Here is a 15995-nt window from a genome sequence, read left to right as displayed (position 1 = left end):
ACAGCCCAGGGACACCACCACACTGACTTTTTAGGAAATCACAGCGAATTAGGGAAAAATATCTCCCACAGTCCATTCCATGAGCAATAACCGCTTTACATTTGACATATATCCTTTCAGATTTCCTGTATGCATAAGTATGTTTATTTGCAAACTTAAAAAATGGATTATACTATTCATACTGTTTTATAACCTGTCCTTTTTCATTTAGTATATTGTGTGTGGCAAAAAAAAAAAAAAAAGCAGGTATACACCATATAAAATAAACAAGTTCCTACTGTTTATTTGTACAGGGAATGATATTCAATTTCTTGTTATAAACTCTAATAGGAAAGAATCTGAAAAAGAATGTACAGATATAAATATCTGAATCAGCATGCCGTCTGCTGCTGCTGCTGCTGCTAAGTCGCTTCAGTCATGTCTGACTCTGTGTGACCCCATAGATGGCAGCCCACCAGGCTCCCCCATCCCTGGGATTCTCCAGGCAAGAACACTGGAGTGGGTTGCAATTTCCTTCTCCAATATGTTGTATACCAGAAACTAATACAACATTGTAAATCAACTATACTCCAATAAAAATTAATTTAAAATAGAAGACAAGTGTTCTCCTCCCCATATACTCAACACACGGTAATGACACAAAGACAGGAGAGTTGCAAATAGATAAATGATTATATACTCTGCCTCTCCAGGCCCCTGAAGAGAGCAGAGAGTAAATGTGGAAAAAGTGGGGAAGTCCTGTCTTCAGGCTGATGGCTTAGAATCGTGTGCAGTCATCTGGTCGTAGTTGTGAAACCACCACCATCTCCTGAGCACTGACTAGGGCCAGGCACTGTTCTGAGCAGTCTCCACACACTTTCTCATTCAACCTTCTTCACTAACTTGAGAAAAATGGTACCTTTTTGGAAATCGAGGCTCAGTTGTGACAGGTGAGATAACGTACCTAAGCTCTATGGCTAAAGTATTTGAAGGTGGGAAAGTTGAAGGTAGCTTTGAACTCTCTGGTTTGGATATTAACCAGAATAGCAAACGCAGAACAAGGGATAGGAGATGAAAAAGTTGAATTAATCCTTGGATGTATGAATGTTGAGGTCCCTGCAAGATATCAGCAGGGAAGAGCTGAAGGTTAGAAACACAGACTTAGGAATGATTGGCCTTCGTGGGACCCTAACACGAGTCTTGCCAGAAAAGCAGCTTGGGGATGAAGTGGGCAAAATTCAACAGCTGCCCAGTTCTTGCTCATCATGGTTATAAGTTGCTCATCTGTGGTTGGTGTTTCTAATATATCATGTTATAGGCTATGGGTAAGGGGGTGGGTGGGTCAGGGCTCAGTTTTCTGCCCGTTGTAATACAACAATTTGGATCTCAGTTCCTGTAAACTTGCACAAGAAAGCTGTTTCCAGTCATAGATATGAATTTAGAATATTCTCCTCTTTGTGTCCGAGAGAGTGTATTCTTTGCACGCTCCCACATTTGAGGAAAATTGGATTTGGGGTCCATGGAGAGCCTCATTTCCTTGTGGAGAACAGTTCTTGTGTTTTAGTTTACCACTGGTTTATTTGTAAATCAACTGCAATTGAAAACATGTAAATATATCAACTGCTGGGAGATCGCCTAATTATAAATTAAATAAGCATAATAGCCTCTCAAAGACTGGAAAACCGGGAGCACGGCAATACTTCAGAGATCCGTGATGCCTTCAGGGGAATTGTGCTTGCCCCCTGGAGTGTTTTGTGTGGAAGTAGACCTAAAAACCAGTTGTGCCGTGTTTCATTTTGATTTAGAACCACGCTTTTAAAAAATAACAGAAATAACGGGTTTTCACTGTGAAGTCCATTTTCATATTTATCTCGTTACAAGGTTATATAACCCTTTGGTGTGGGGTAGGCAGGAACACAGATGGTACGGTAACCATAGCAACGCCACTTAGGCTTCTTTTCTGCTTGTCAGCTCTTTTCAGCATCATGTTCCTTCTAAAGCAGAGGCTCGCTCTCTCACACACACTTCCCTCCTTTTCTCCTCTCCTCTGCACTCTCTGCCTCTGACCCAGCTCTCTCAGCAGTCTAAAAAACGATGAAGACATTTTATACCGCTTCCTCTTAGTTTTTCCATCTCTATTCAAACCTTAAATATGAATCCGAATTATAATGTTTCCGTCCTAAGACTGCATTTCTTACTTATCTCTCTTTTACTTAAATAGGAGATAAGGCAAGAAAAGCAATTATAAGAAGAGAAGCTACTGAAATGAAACCATTTTTCTTAACCTTTGAGTTCAGGCAAAAATCACCCAAGTCCAAATAGGCAAACATGTCCCCTCAGGACTCTCAGAAGTGGATTCTGTGTCTTCTTTAGGTAAATCTAACTTCCAGCCATCCTTCCATTAAAAGTCTCCCTGAACTCTCGATCCCATTTTTAGGTATATTCATTAAAAATTGGATATACTAATTAAAATCTATTTAGGTATGCTGCTGCTGCTGCTGCGTCGCTTCAGTCGTGTCCGACTCTGTGCGACCCCATAGACGGCAGCCAACCAGGCTTCCTGTCCCTGGGATTCTTCAGGCAAGAACACTGGAGTGGGTTGCCATTTCCTTCTCCAATGCATGAAAGTGAAAAGTGAAAGGGAAGTCGCTCAGTCGTGTCCGACTCTAGCGACCCCGTGGACTGCAGCCTATCAGGCTCCTCCGTCCATGGGATTTTCTAGGCAAAAGTACTGGAGTGGGGTGCCATTGCCTTCTCTGATATTTAGGTATATTTTTTCATAATTCAAGACATTTTTATTCAACATTGTATATTCTAGAGCAGATTTAACAAATGATTATTTTATGTATTCAGTCATATCTAGATAGTTTAACAATTATTCACAACTTTCATTATTTATTATAATGATTACTAAACATTTGCTTTATTGGCCCCTTTAGAAAGCATTGACAATAACTTCACTCATCTCTGCTGCCGCTGCTGCTAAGTCGCTTCAGTCGTGTCCGACTCTGTGCGACCCCAGAGACGGCAGCCCACCAGGCTCCCCCGTCCCTGGGATTCTCCAGGCAAGAACACTGGAGTGGGTTGCCATTTCCTTCTCCACTCATCTCTATCAACATAATTGAGAACTACCTGGTTTAGGTATGTTAATTAAAATATATTTTGGTATATTAATTAAAAATCTGGAGCCTTTCAGCTTGCCCCTCTGTAACATCACTAAGCAGGATTAGTCGACAAGCACACATTGAGTTTCTGCCTCTCAAAAATTAGGTCCTCTGTGAGATTACTTTAGGGTCTTTTCTGCCTTGAAACTTATCTCTGTGCAGAGACTACATTTTACCTCTTACTTGTTTTTTAACTGCCACCCCTCAGGGAGGCTTTCCTGACAGAATCTTGGCTATTCTTAGTTCCCTATATACATCTTTAGTTGTGATTTATTTTGACTTGCTTGATTATACTTGCTTATTGTCTGTCTCCCAATAGGCTCTATGGTTCTTGAGAGAAGAGGCCATGTTTGAAATGTTTAATAATGTTTTCCTATTATTTCATGTAGGAGTTGGCTCCTTTTAAATATTAAATACTTTCCAAATAAATGAATGAATGTTTCCTTTTGGGTGAACTCCTTTTAGATTTGGTTGTAAAATGAAACCAAACCCGTTTTTCTAATTTGACGTATTGGTACGACTTCCATTTCCCTTTTCCTTTGGCTGCTAGGAAGCTCAAGGTAAGGCTCAATTGGTGTAGCTATATTTACTTCCTTCTGTATATATTTATTTCCTTTCTTTTTCATGGCTTTTATTTATTTATTATAATTATAGCTGCATAGTAAAAAATATATTATTTTTATATTTTCTATTTTAAGCCACCTCAAAAATCTTCTTGAAGGCAAGTACCATATAATCATAAATAAATAAGGATGGGGTCTTCAGAGCAGAATGACTTCAGGAATCTCACAGAGAAAATATTGCATAGTGTGAATGGTTAGCCCTTAAATGTTGACATGAGCAGTGACCAAAGAATCTGAATATATTGGTAGAAAAGTGAAAAGCCCTTTTTACTCTTAAGCTATGCCAAAGAGTATTGAGTGAGAATAAGTAAACATTTCATTAAAAAAAAATGATCACTTTTATCTGTGAAAGAGTTGAATTTGTAAGGGTAAAATCCACTTGCATTGCTGAGGCAATACTTTATTACAGTTCATATCTATATATATATATATATTTTTTTTTCTTACAGACCCATTTAAATTCCTTGTCTCTGTGGCCCATTGGGTTCCCTGCCAACTTTTTTTAGGGAAGAAAAATTTGCCTTAAAGTCATGATTCATGGGTTTTACCACCTTAGGTAAATAGGGTTGCCAGATGATCGAAGTTTGCAGATTCAGGGCATAAAAACCTTCAGCTGACACTGAGATCTGTTTACAGCTGGTGGAGGGGAAGAGACTGAGCTTTAGGAGTCTCCTGAGATGCTTTTCAGTGTCTGTGGTCAGAAGAGGAAGCTGTGATGACAGAGCAAATCAATGACATCAGTGTCACCTGGGAAGGTGGTGTGACAAGTAAGGATCTATTAATAGAAAGGACAGCTGGGAAAATGTCACACTTAGAAAACAAATGATTTGTGGCAAGAGAAGCTGGGCACCCATTTCAGGTGAAAGGAAGAATAACTTTCCTCAGCAACAAGAAGACAGATAGCATCTGCTTTTGTGCCTGAGGGGATAGGAACGGGTCAGTGTGGTTTTTCTCCCTGGCCTGGGGGTGTGGGTGGTGAGTGTGGGTACTGCAGGTTCTGGACATGAGTTAGAGTAAGCTCCGGGAGTTGGTGATGGACAGGGAAGCCTGGCGTGCTGCAGTCCATGGGATCGCACAGAGTCGGACATGACTGAGTGACTGAACTGAACTGAACTGAACGAGCTCAAGAATGGAAAGAAGGGCCAGTGGCTTCCTCTGATCCTGATTCTCTGGGGCAGGGGAGTGTAGCCAGGGGACAAAGGGAGAGAGTGCTGCCTTCTACCTACTGTTACTATTCCTCTGTTCATAGCAAGATAGAGGGTGGCCATCACCCGCATAGAGTCCTATCTTTACTCTTTGAAAACACTCCGTGACAAAGCCCTCATTTTCTCTACCTTCATTATTTCTATGACTTTGGGCTCATGCTGGCCTAATAATAGGATGCATTGCTTTTTAGGAGTTTGATAAAGTTACGTTAGATAGATTAAAAGATGTGCATCTTGAAAGGAAAGCTATGACAAACCTAGACAGCATATTAAAAAGCAGAGACATCATTCTGCCAACAAAGGTCTGTAAAGTCAAAGCTATGGTTTTTCCCATAGTCATGTATGGATGTGAGAGTTGGACCATAAAGACGGCTGAGTGCTGAAGAACTGATGCTTTCAAATTATGATGCTGGAGAAGACTCTTGAGAATCCCTTGGACTCCAAGGAGATCAAACCAGTCAATCCTAAAGGAAATCAACCTGAATATTCATTGGAAGGACTGATGCTGAAGCTCCAGTACTTTGGCCACCTGATGCGAAGAGATGACTCTTTGGAAAAGACCCTGATGCTGAAGGTTGAAGGCAGGAGGAGAAGGGGGTGACAGAGGATGAGATGATTGGATGGCATCATTACTCAATGGACATGAGTTTCTGCAAAATCCAGGAGATAGTGAAGGATGGGGAATCCTGGCCTGCTACAGTCCATGGGGTTGCAAACTGTTGGACACAACTTAGGGACTGAACAACAAATACGGCTGGGCTCCAAGTTTATTGTTTTGCTGTGGATACCCAGTTATCCCAGCACTGTTTCTTAAGAAGACCACTCTTTTCCCATTGAATTTTCTTGGTGCCCTACTAAAAATCAATTGACTCTGACTATATTCGAATACCACCTCTCTTGATTACTGCAGGACTGTAGTAAATTTGTAATTGGGAAGTGTGAGCCCTCCAACTCTGATCTTTTTAAACATTTCTTTGGCTATTCTAGGTTTCTTGTATTTCCATGTGAATTTCAGATTCAGCTTGTCAGTTTCTGCAAAGAGCCAACTATGATTTTAATAGGGATTGCATTGAATCTGTAGATCAATTAGGAGAGTATTTCCTTCTATACAGTATTAAGTCTTCCAATCTTCCCTCATAGCTCAGTTGGTAAAGAATCTGCCTGCAATGCAGGAGACCCGGGTTTGATCTCTGGGTTGGGAAGATCCCCTGGAGAAGGAAATGACAACACACTCCAGTATTCTTGCCTGGAGAAGAATTTCTTGCCTAGAGAAATATTGTCCCATGGACAGAGGAGCCTGGCAGGCTACCGCCCATGTGGTTACAAGAGCTAAACATGGCTTAGTGACTAAACCACCACCACCCATGAGCACATGATGTCTTTCCATTTATTTTAGGTCCTCTTTAATTTCTTTCAACCATGATTTTTAATTTTCAGAGTATAATTTTTATACTTCTATTAAATTTGTTCTTTAATATTTTATTCTTTTTGATGTTGTTGTAAATTGAATTATTTTCTTAATTTCATTTATGGTTTGTTCATTGCTACCAATGTACAATTGGTACAATTGACTTCTATAGTATATAAATCTTGTGTCCTACAACCCAGCTGAATTCATTTATTAGTTCTAATAGTTTTTCAGTAGAATTCTTAGGATTTTCTGTATATAGGAATGATCATATCATCTGCAAATACAGCTAATTTTTTTTCTTTACCAATCTAGTCCTTTTATTTATTTATTTTCTTGCCTAGTTGCCCTGGCTTAAAACAGCCAGTAGAATGTTGAATAGAAGTGATAGGAGCAGACATCCTTTTCTTGTTCTTGTTCTTTAGGAGAAAGTATATAGTCTTTCATCATTATCTGGTAGAAGCTTTTCATAGATACCGTTAATCAAATTGAGGAATTTCCCTCCTATTTCTAGGTTATTGAGTGTTTTTATCATGAAGGTTAAAATTTTGTCAAATACTTTTTCTGCATCTATTGCAATGTTTGTGTGGTTTTTGTCCTTTATTCTTTTGCTTGACGTGTTACACTGATTGATTTCTTATGTTAAGTTTGAGCATTTAAATTATGCTTACAGGCCATTTGTGTTCTGTTAAATACTATTCATAGCACTTGCCTTTTTTTCTGCTGGTTGCTTGTCCTTTTCACACCACTTTTAATACTTTTTTATATAGCCTAAATATCTTTATCAGTTGTAATTTAGCAAAAATTTTCTCCAAATTTTTTGTCTTTTCTTTTTATGAAGTCTTTTGATGAACAGTAGATTCTTAACCATGTTATAAAATCTAAAAACCTTTGTAGTTTGTGTCAGTTGTATTGGAGATCTGTTTTAAAATTCCATCTCTTCAGGAAATACGTGTATTCTCCTGAAATGTCTTGCCAGTCACAGTTAGATCTTGACTCCCAACTAGGGCTTTTTTTTTTTTTTAATGTGTGAGGTAGGATCAGATGTTGTATTTTCCCATGTGGATGTCCAGTTGTTTTGGACACAGTTAATGCAGCTCTTTGGAGAAGGCAATGGCACCCCACTCCAGTACTCTTGCCTGGAAAATCCCATGGATGGAGGAGCCTGGAAGGCTGCAGTCCATGGGGTCGCTAAGAGTCGGACATGACTGAGCAACTTCACTTTCACTTTTCACTTTCATGCATTGGAGGAGGAAATGGCAACCCACTCCAGTGTTCTTGCCTGGAGAATCCCAGGGACGGCGGAGCCTGGTGGGCTGCCGTCTATGGGGTCGCACAGAGTCGGAGACGACTGATGTGACTTAGTAGTAGTAGTAATGCAGCTCCTCAGATTCACTCAGCCTCAACTTGCTCAGGGTCCTCTGCTGATTACGCTTGATGAGCTCCTGATGGCTCCGTGCCTGCTGTTGCTAATGCCTTGTCTACAGCGCTACCACTGTCTTGACCTTGCCCATGGAAAGCAGCAACTCCAGCATTGCCCCCATCATGTATATTGCTGTGGGAACCTCAGTGGATCTGGAACCCAGGCTGTATGGTCAGGTCAGTCAAGATGGCTGTTCTCTTGTTCTCTGTACATCCCCTGATGGACTGGTCCTTGCTCCACGTATATCCTACTCGCATGACCGACCTTCCCTCTTAGTACATACTTGCCCCATCCCAGCTAGTGATTGTTCTAATCTTTCATCAGAGCATCTTCACCACGATAGCTTTATCAAAGGGATGGTGAAGGGCATGCACCTCTGCTGGTTTCCTTGGTAACAGATGAGCAAACGGGATGTCAGTTCCTTCTATACACACCCCTGTCCCCAACCCCCATGGCAAAGACCATCACCATGTCCTGCCTGCCATCTGCTGCACATGGTGGGGTGTTGCTCCAGGATCTTGTTTTAGACATGTAAGATCCCGCAACCATCAAACCATTAATGTCTCTATTGCTTTCTGACTCTGAGCTCTTCCTTCAGTTGTGAGGCTGGACAGGTACAGTGCTTGCAGGCCTGCTGGGTGCAGCCCAACATGGGCTCAAACTGAATGGACCCATGGAGTCTCTGGCTCCTCCTGCCTCTGCCCATTCTGGACAAAATCCAATACTACCTGGAGGTGGCCCAAAGAGAGACTGCCTGAAACTGTGCTGGGGGTCATGCTTTCGGAGACAAACTTTGACCCAAAGAGGAACAGAAGACAGGAGTGAACCAGCAGATCAAGTCTTTGCCCATCCCCCCACCTGAAACATGATGCATCTGAACACCCTGTCTTAAAACGTCCAGCATGACTGAGCAGTGAGCAGCCATCTGTGTCCTTATGTGGAGCTGTGGCTAGCTCAAAAATATGTTTCCCCTCCTTCATAGTCTCAACACCCCCTTCCCTTTTTAATCACTTTTTGACCCCCAGAAATTAGATCTCCCAGTAAAATAAAAGACCTTAAGCTTTTCCCTAGGCTCTGGTTTCTAGAAAACCAGGCTAAGATAATTCTCTTAGACTTTCCTTTACTCACTTACCTGCAATGCCTGTTATATCATAAATCAGGGTTCTCTGAATGTATCTGTTTCAAAATTATATATTTTGTTCTATTGATCTACTGTGTAGCTCTACTGATACCACTGTTTTTTTTGGGGGGGGAGGGGTGGTTTGTGGTCATCAGCTTTATTTATTTAAAAAATTTTTTACAATGCTGTGTAGGCTTCCGCTGCCCAACAACGTGAATCAGCTGCAACTGCACACTTGCCCCCTCCCTCCTGAGCCTCCCCCCACCACCCACCCCACCATGCTAGGTCATCAGAGTGCCAGACTGGGCTCCCTGTGTTACACAGCTATCCACTCTACACATGATAGTGTACATATGTTGATGCTGCTTTCTCCATTCATCTCACTTTGTCCCTCCCCCACTGTGTCCACAAGTCCATTTTCTACATCTGTGTCTCCATTCTTTCCCTTCAAATAGGTTCAGCAATACCATTTTTCTAGGTTCCATATATATGCGCTAATATGCAATATTTGCCTTTCTCTTTCTGACATACTTCACTGTGTATAACAAACAGGCTCTAGGTTCATCCACCTTACTAGAACTGATTCAAATTCATTCCTTTTTATGGCTGAGTAATATTCCATTGCATATATGTACCACATCATGTTTATCCATTCATCTGTGGATGGACATCTAGGTTGCTTCCAAGTCCTGGCTATTGTAGCAGGTGCTGCAGTGGACACTGGCATACCTGTGTCTTTTAGAATTGAATACCACTCATTTTTAATTTTATCATATATCCCCCAATTCATCGTCAGTTGACTTGGGGTCATAATATATCATAAATATCATACTTACTTAGATCCAGTTCATTAATACTTTGGCAAGCTTTTGCAGCTATGTTCGTGAGCAGAAGAGTTTGCATAAAGATGGAATTATATGATAGAATTCACCTGTAAACTTTATGGGGCTTAGCATTTTTTTCAGGGAAAAATTTTAAATTACTGCTTCAGTTTCCTTCATGGTTAAAGATTATTTCTTGTACTGAAATATGTATCAATTTTAGTAAATTATATTTTCAGTTTCATGAGCTGTAGAGTATATATGTGTAAATATAAGTATCTACTAGTCAATATCAAAAAAATCAAATAGCAATGGATGTGAACAAACCCTTCACAAAATAGGAAACACAAGAAAAATGCTCAGTCTCACTAGCAGTAAAGGAAATGTAAATTTAAGAAAAAGTGGATGCTATATTATACCCATAAAATTGGTAACAATGTAGCCTGATGATACCACATGTTGGGAAGTATTTGAAGCAGTGGGAACTTTCACTTATTTGTGAGATACATGTTGTTATAACTGCTTTGAAGACTACATGTTACATGTATGTGCACAAGGATATCTTGTGTGTCCCCACATATATCATCAGGTATATTGATGAAAAACTGGAAGCAACTTGCCTATAAATAGAAGAATAGAAAAATAAATTTTAGTATAATAATACAGTAGAAAAAGAAGAATGAATACTGAATGCAATATGGTATCCCAGATTAGATTCTGGAACAGAAAATGAGTATTAGTAGAATAACTGGTGATCTCTAAATAAAGTGTGTAGTTTAGCTGTTTGTAATGTATGAATGTTCATTTCTTAGCTTGGATGAAAGTACCATTGTTGTGTGGGATGTTGACCCTGGAGAAAGTTGAGGAGGTGATGTATGGGTTGTCTCTGTACCCTCTAACTTTTCTGTGAGTTTAAAGTTATTTCAAGATAAAAAGTTTATTATTATTCACAAAGAATGACTAGAGTTACCTGTATCATTATAGATAAATCTCACAAACATAGTGCTGAGAAAATAGCAAGTTCAAGATGAAGCATAGTATGTAACCAAATATATAAGTGTAAAAGCATTTAGAATAATACTGTCATTTAATAATATTCATATGTACTGTAATTTTCAACACATATATCTGAATAATACCAAATTATGAATATTAATTATTTATTGAAGGTGAGGGAGTATCATATGATCAGAAATTAATAACAGAATTTAAACCTTATTTGCAGTGTTTAATTTCTTAAGCTGGATAGTGTATACACACACAGATTTTGTTTAAAAAAATTCTTCCTTTAAATTATTTGAAATATTTCAAAATAAAACAAAAAGCCAATTTCTCTAAAAGTAAAGAAGCAAGGAAGGGAAGGAGGGAAAAAGAAAGAGAAGGTTGAAAGGAGAGAAGCAATTCTAAATACAGAGAGTTTTAAAATGAAAGTTTTTTCTGAATGGTTTGGAAGTCTCATTGAGAACTGGTTTTAACAACTTCTTGTAGTAACCTTTAAGATTTGGAGTTTGAGGCATATTTAGGACAACAGCCATCTGAATCAGAAGTTCAAAGAAGCTCATGTAAAAGTTTGATTCTAGGTCCAAGACTCCAAGAGATTTGATTTCAACCTAAGATTTGAGCTCCAGAACTTGAACTTGTATCATACTAAGTGTCCTTATGTCCTTGCAGTGTTGGAGGAGACTCTTGGACAGCAAGGAGATCAAACCAGTCCATCCTAAAGGAAATCAACCGTGAATATTCATTGGAAGGACTGATGCTGAAGCTGAAGCTCCAATACTTGGACAACCTGACGCGAGGAGCCAACTCGTTGGAAAAGACGCTGATGCTGGAAAAGAGTGAAGGCAGGAGGAGAAGGGGATGACAGAGGATAAGATGGTTGGATGGCATCACCCACTCAATGGCTGTGAGTTTGAGCATGCTCCAGGAGATGGTGAAGGACAGGGAAGTCTTGAGTGCTGCAGTCCATGGGGTCACAAAGAGTCAGACAAGACTTAGCAATTGAACAACAGCGTGTCCTTATACTATTAGATAGATTTGGTTTACTTCAGCGTGAATTAATTTTTTAAAAATTTGTTTTATCTATCTGTATCTCTCACTATATATAATCTAGCTATGTCTATCTACCTACCTACCTATGTATACTTCATGTGAGTATGAATGTATATATATATATATATGATTTATAGGTTACCTGAATTAATGAGTAGTCCCAGCTGAGAGATAATTTGGCCAGGAGATTATTAGCTAGCCAGGTAGCTATCCTATATGGAGTTTTTAACCTTTATTGTACTTTGGATCCTTTGACAGTCTGGTAAGGTTGTGGATCCCTTTTCAGAATAACTCATTAATGAATAAAAGATTTCATAAGATTATAAAATAAAGCAATTATATTAAACTATAGCTATAAATTATTAAAAAGAAATTTGTGGTATATTAATGTGTGCTTCTTTATTAAGGCATTGAATAACAATATATACTGCAGATGTAAATACCATAATTTGAAAGTTGTGATGAACAGAAATATTTGGCGATATTTGCCGCAGTCATAATGTCGCATGAAAATATCAGTAATTTCTACTGGCCTCAAGTCACAGACAATACTCATACTTTTACAGCTTGTTGCCTAAGCTTATAGTTAAAGGAAATGCTTTTAAAAAGAAAATGCTAAGTTTCAATTAGAAGTTTGTGAAAATAATAAACCCCTATAGATCAGGTCTACAACCAGGGTGAGATGAGTAAAGCCATTGCCTCAACTGTAAAATTTAAGGAGCACCAAAGAACTCCACTATCAAGCTATTTAACAAATCTTTAATATATTTAATAAATAAAAAAATTGTTTAAATATTTTATTTGTTTATTTAGCTGAGCCAGGTCTTAGTTCCAGCATGTGGGATCTAGTTCTCTGACCGGGGAGTGAACCCATGCCCCCTGCACTGGGAGCATGGAGTCTTAGCCACTGGACCACCAGGGAAGTCCCTAATAAATAAAAAAAACTTTTTTTTTTTACTTTTTTTTAAATAAAAATTAAGGTAAAAAGAATCATGATGAGCAAAATATCAAGAGTTTAAATTAAGAGAGGATCAGTATGAATGTCCTAGATTTCAACTGCAAGAATTCTGCCCAGAATACAGAATTCATGCATTATGGGCAGGCATTCTCATTTGGGGCTTCCTCCTGGCTCCGCAGTAAGAATCTACCTGTAATGCAGGAGACTCAGGAAACATGGGTTTGATCCTTGGGTTGGAAAGATCCACTGGAGGAGGAAATGGCAACCCACTCCATTGTTCTTGCATGGAAAATCCCAAGGACAGAGAAGCCTTGTGTGTTACAGTCCATGGGGTCACAAAGAGTTGGACATGCGTGAGTTGGACACGCATGTGCATACACACACACGTGCATGCACACACACACACACACACTTTGCCTCTTTTCCACCACTTATTTGTCACTGGTTGGCAGTCTTCCAAATTTCACTATTGCATTAATAATCTTTACATGTGACAACAAATATTAATACATTTTTCAAAGTGCTACATAGATCCCTTAAAATAAAAAGTTTCAAAATTGAATAAGTCTATCTTCATTCTTTGACGACAGTGACAAATATTTTTTAAAAAAGTTAATTTTGACATCGTGTGGTTTCTGTTTGTAATCTAATAACAGCAAATCATTAAAACATAATTCTAATTATTTCTCTTATAATGTTAGACTTTTTACACTTAAAATAGGTAAGTTAGTGGTAGTATCCCTCTAAGGAGAGAAGAGAAATGATGAGGAGGGTGTTCTAAGAGGTTAGGGACAGTCCTTCCTACCCAAACTATCTCAGAGACAGAATACCCACAGCCGTGTTAATATGCTTTTCTTTTAATTGAAGTATGGTTGATTTACAGTATTGTGTTAATATCTCCTGTACAGCAAAGTGACTTAGTTATGCATATATATGCATGTCTGTGTGTTAGTCCCTCAGTCGTGTCCAACTGTTTGTGATCCCATGGACTGTAGTCCGCCAGGGTCTTCTGTCCATGGAATTCTCCAAGCAAGCATATTGAAGTGGATAGCCATTCCCTTCTACAGAGGATCTTCCCAACCCAGAGACTGAACCCAGGTCTCCTGCTTAGGTTCCCGCGTTGGGTTTTCCTGATGGCTCAGATGGCAAAGAGTCTGCCTGCAGTGCCAGAGACCAGGTGTTCGATCCCTGGGTTGGGAAAATCCCCTGGAGGAGGGCATGGCAACCCACTCTAGTATTCCTGCCTGGAGAATCCCCATGGACAGAGAAGCCTGGCGGGCAACAGTTTATGGGGTCGCAAAGAGTCGGACATGACTGAGTGACTAAGCACTTCTGCATTGCAGGCCGACTCTTTGCCATCTGAGCCACCAGGGAGGTCCATTTATATATATTACTTTTCATAGTCTTTTCCATTACAGCTTTTCATGGAATATTGAATATAGTTCCCTGTGCTATACAGTAAGACCTTGTTTGTCTATCCATTCTGTATATGATAGCTTACATCTACTAACCGCAGAATAATATGCTTTCATTCTTTATTAGGGAACACACTCTTTTGAGAGTTATTCTTAAGCAAAACATGTGCTTCTATATTCATGTTTTTCCTGTACCAGAAACACAACATCAGCAACACACAAATGCGGGGATAAAGATGCCGTCATTCCTTGTCGCATTTTTAGAGGACTTTGATTTATGTTGTTTTCCACTTGTTCCTGCATTTGTGGCCACCAGTACTGAGGCTCCACCTAGGGCCCTTTTGTGTAATTACATCCATATTCATGAAGGCTAATCTTCAGGATGGCAATAGTGAAAACAATTATGCAAATTAGAGAGTGGTTGAGTCTTTGTTTTGTTCTGAGCATCCAGCACTGACAGATTAGATTCGGTTTCCCTTTGCCCCACGCTCTCCGCGTGCCCCCCAGGAAGTGAAGGCTGAGGCTCTGATGGCCACAAGATGTTGCCCAGGTGAGGAAGTGGTTAGCATCTTACCTTTGGCCTTGGGAAGGTGCCCTCTGGGAATGCAGCTGGCTAACCTCTGTGTAACAGGTGGTCCAGTCTGGGGCTGGGGGAGTAGGCCAGGGTCGGTGTAGGCAGGGGGGTAATGGGTTGGGGGGGTGGTTGGTGGTGGTTCTGGGGCAGTAGTCAAGTGGAGAAACAAGCTCCTTGTGCTTCACAGGGAACACCAGCAAGGAAGGTGGGAGAAGCTTCAGTCAGACAAAGCAAAGATCAAAGGGCAGGCCTGAAGAATTTGGTTAGAAGTTACAAGGAGTCCCCTACACACGAACCTTCAAGTTGAGAACTTTCAAAGATGTGAACGTGCGTTCCCCTGTCCAATCATGTAAGTTAGTTCATGCATCTGGAGTGTATTGTCATGTGAGTGCATCCTCTACGAGAGGTTGTGCTTTTGTGTACTGGATTGCAAGATTAAAAATATTTGGTTTTGTGTGTGTGTTTCTAATACATTATTTGTGTGAAAACTGTTATAAACCTATTATAGCATGCTGCTGCTGCTGCTGCTAAGTCGCTTCAGTCGTGTCCAACTCTGTGCAACCCCATAGACGGCAGCCCACCAGGCTCCCCCGTCCCTGGGATTCTCCAGGCAAGAACACTGGAGTGGGTGGCCATTTCCTTCTCCAGTGCATGAAAGTGAAAAGTGAAAGTGAAGTCGCTCAGTTGTGTCTGACTCTTAGCGACCCCATGGACTACAGCCCACCAGGCTCCTCCACCCATGGGATTTTCCAGGCAAGAGTACTGGAGTGGGGTGCCATTGCCTTCTCCTATTATAGCATAGAACTATACTATATAGCAGACTATGTTAGTTGGGTACCTACGCTAACTTTGTGAGACTTACAAATTGGACTTAAAAACTCCTTTTCAGATGAGAACTCATTTGTATGTACGACACTCAAGACCCTGGTTATCTCCTCCATCTTTTATTTCGATTGGGCCTTCACATTACGCTCCTTGACCACTGGGTGATCGGTTTTTGATTCCCTCTTACTCTAGCAGTGAGTAGTACAGGATGATTTGAGCTAGCACCCCAGAGTGTTTTGACTCACACCTGCCATCTGTCTGCTTAGTCACCGTGCAACCATCCTTCCCCAAAGTGATGGTTTTTATTTGATATAAGAGCTGGCAGGCGGCAGTGGTTGTGTGAGATTGCTGGAGTCCCGGTTTTCTTTATTCCTGTGATCGTAGCAGCAGAGTGTATTAATGTTTCAGATAGCCACTTGGCTTTTTCT

The 15995-nt window shown here is 40.2% G+C and overlaps 1 long non-coding RNA gene across 2 annotated transcripts in view; it reads left to right on the top strand.

Annotated features, from left to right (window-relative positions):
- The window catches only part of LOC147365654 (uncharacterized), a 27405-nt gene extending 12207 nt beyond the window's left edge, over positions 1-15198 (top strand). The window contains exons 2-3 of one of the 2 annotated variants that reach the window (XR_015132635.1): positions 11415-11649; positions 14930-15198. This is a non-coding gene — a long non-coding RNA (uncharacterized LOC147365654). Of the gene's footprint in view, positions 1-2918; positions 3121-11414; positions 12151-14929 lie in introns of those variants that run through there. The other variant, XR_015132634.1, reaches the window with a different exon arrangement.
- Positions 15199-15995: the final 797 nt, after the last annotated feature.

Source organism: Bos grunniens, chromosome 9, assembly GCF_055505025.1.
Source record: "Bos grunniens cultivar Pamir isolate PY7600 chromosome 9, Bosgru_T2T1.0, whole genome shotgun sequence".
Lineage (NCBI taxonomy): Eukaryota > Metazoa > Chordata > Mammalia > Artiodactyla > Bovidae > Bos > Bos grunniens.
This window is presented reverse-complemented; position numbering and strand designations above follow the sequence as displayed.